Source organism: Pristiophorus japonicus, unplaced genomic scaffold (genome assembly GCF_044704955.1).
Source record: "Pristiophorus japonicus isolate sPriJap1 unplaced genomic scaffold, sPriJap1.hap1 HAP1_SCAFFOLD_134, whole genome shotgun sequence".
In the NCBI taxonomy this organism is placed as follows: Eukaryota; Metazoa; Chordata; class Chondrichthyes; family Pristiophoridae; genus Pristiophorus; species Pristiophorus japonicus.
The window spans coordinates 1,001,123-1,004,216 of record NW_027251008.1 but is presented as its reverse complement, the minus strand read 5'-3'; positions in this window follow the sequence as shown (position 1 = coordinate 1,004,216).

Here is a 3,094-nt window from a genome sequence, read left to right as displayed (position 1 = left end):
TGTTCTTGCCCTGGGAGTGTTTGATGGGACAGTGTAGAAGGCGCTTTACTCTGTATCTAACCCCATGCTGAACCTGCCCTGGGAATTTTTGATGGGACAGTGTAGAGGGAGCTTTACTCTGGATCTAACGCCGTGCTGTACCTGCCCTGGGAGTGTTTAATGCGACAGTGTAGAGGGTGCTTTACTCTGTATCTAACCCTGTGTACCTCTCCTGGGCGTGTTTGATGGGACAGTGTAGAGGGAGCTTTATTCTGTATCTAACCCCGTGCTGTACTTGCCCTGGGTGTGTTTGATAGGACAGTGTAGAGGGAGCTTTACTCTATAACTAACCCCCTGTACCTGCCATGGGAGTGTTTGATGGGACAACTTAGACGGAGCTTTACTCTGTATCTACCCCGTACTGTCCCTGCCCTGCGAGTGTTTGATGAAACAGTGTAGAGGGAGCTTTACTCTGTATCTAACCCCGTGCTTTACCTGCCACTGGCAGTGTTTGATGGGAAAGTGTAGCAGGACTTTTACTCTGTATCTAACCCCGTGTACCTTACCTGGGAGTGTTTGATGGGACAGTGCAGACGGAGCTTTACTCAGTATCTAACCCAGTGCTGTACCTGCCCTGGGAGTGTTTGATGGGACAGGGAAGAGGGAGCTTTACTCTGTATCTAACACGTGCTGTACCTGCCCTGGGAGTGTTTGATGGGACAGTGTAGAGTGAGCTGTACGATGTATCTAAGCCCGTGCTGTACCTACCCTGGGAGTGTTTGATGGGACAGTGAAGAGGGAGCTTTACTCTGTATCTAACCCAGTGCTGTACCTGCCCTGGGAGTGTTTGATGGGACAGTGAAGAGGGAGCTTTACTCTGTATCTAACACGTGCTGTACCTGCCCTGGGAGTGTTTGATGGGACAGTGTAGAGGGAGCTGTACGATGTATCTAAGCCCGTGCTGTACCTAACCTGGGAGTGTTTGATGGGACAGTGAAGAGGGAGCTTTACTCTGTATCTAACCCCGTGCTGTACCTGACCTGGGAGTGTTTGATGGGATAGTGTAGAGGGACATTTACTCTATATCATACGCCGTGCTGTACCTGCCCTGGGAGTGTTTGATGGGACAGTGTAGAGGGAGCTGGACGCTGTATCTAACACGTGCTGTAGCAGCCCTTGGAGTGTTTGATGGGACAGTTTAGAGGGAGCTTTACTCTGTATCTAACTCCATGCTGTACTTGCCCTGGGACTGTTTGATGGGACAATGTAGAGGGTGCTTTACTCGTTATCTAACCCCGTTCTGTACCTGCCCTGGGATTGTTTCATGGGACAGTGTAGAGGGAGATTTACTCTGTATCTAACCCCCTGTACCTGACCTGGGAGTGTTTGATGGGACAGTGCAGACGGAGCTTTACTCAGTATCTAACCCCGTGCTGTACCTGCCCTGTGAGTGTTTGGTGGGATAGTGCAAAGGGACTTTTACTCTGTATCAAACCCCGTGCTGTACCTGCCCTGCGAGTGTTTCATGGGACACTGCATAGGGAGCTTTACTCTGTATCTAACCCCGTGCTATAACTGCCCTGGGGGTGTTTGATGGGACAGTGTAGAGGGAGCTTTACTCTGTATCTAACCTCGTGCTTTACCTGCCCTGGCAGTGTTTGATGGGACAGTGTAGAGGGAGCTTTACTCTTTATCTAACACGTGCTGTATCTGCCCTGGGAGTGTTTGATGGGATATTGTAAAGGGACTTTTACTCTGTTTCAAACCCCGTGCTGTACCTGCCCTGGGAAAGTTTGATAGGACAGTGAAGAGGGAGCTTTACTCTTTATCTAACACGTGCTGTACCTGCCCTGGGAATGTTTGATGGGACAGTGCAGAGGGAGCTGGACGCTGGATCTAACCCCGTGCTGTAGCAGCCCTGGGAGTGTTTGATGGGACAGTTTAGTGGGAGCTTTACTCTGTATCTAACCCCCTGTACCTGACCTGGGAGTGTTTGATGGGACAGTGTCGAGGGAGCTTTACTCTGTATCTAACCCGTGCTGTACTTGCCCTGGGAGTGTTTTATAGGACAGTGTGGAGGGAGCTTTACTCTATAACTAACCCCCTGTACCTGCCATGGGACTGTTTGATGGGACAGTTTAGACGGAGCTTTACTCTGCATCTGCCCCGTACTGTCTCTGCCCTGCGAGTGTGTGATGGGACAGTGCAGAGGGAGGTTTACTCTGTATCTAACCCCGTGCTGTACCTGCCCTGGAAGTGCTTGATGGGATATCGTAAAGGGACTTTTACTCTGTATCAAACCCCGTGCTGTACCTGCCCTGGGAATGTTTGATAGGACACTGTAGATGGAGCTTTACTCTGTATCTAACCCTGTGCTGTCCCTGCCCTGGGAGGGTTTGATGCGACAGTGTAGAGGGTGCTTTACTCTGTATCTAACCCCGTGCTGTTCCTGCCCTGGGAGTGTTTGCTGGGACAGTGTAGAGGGAGCTTTACTCTGTATCTAACCCCGTGCTGTACCTGCCCTGGGAGTGTTTGATGGGATAGTGTAGCAGGACCTTTACTCTGTATCTAACCGCGTGCTGTACCTGCCCTGGGAGTGTTTGATCGGACAGTGTAGAGGGAGCTTTACTCTTTATCTTACACCGTGCTATACCTGCCCTGGGAGTGTTTGATGGGACAGCGAAGAGGGAGCTTTACTCTGTATCTAACCCCGTGCTGTCCCTGCCCTGGGAGTGTTTGATGCGACAGTGTAGAGGGTGCTTTACTCTGTATCTAACCCCGTGCTGTTCCTGCCCTGGGAGTGTTTGATGGGACAGTGTAGAGGGAGCTTTACCCTGTATCTAACCCCGTGCTGTACCTGCCCTGGGAGTGTTTGATGGGATAGTGCAAAGGGACTTTTACTCTGTATCAAACCCTGTGCTGTACCTGCCCTGCGAGTGTTTCATGGGACACTGTATAGGGAGCTTTACTCTGTATGTAACCCCGTGCTATAACTGCCCTGTGAGTGTTTGATAGGACATTGAAGAGGGAGCTTTACTCTGTATCTAACCCCCTGTACCTGCCCTGGGAGTGTTTGATGGGACAGTGTAGACGGAGCTTTACTCAGTAGCTGACC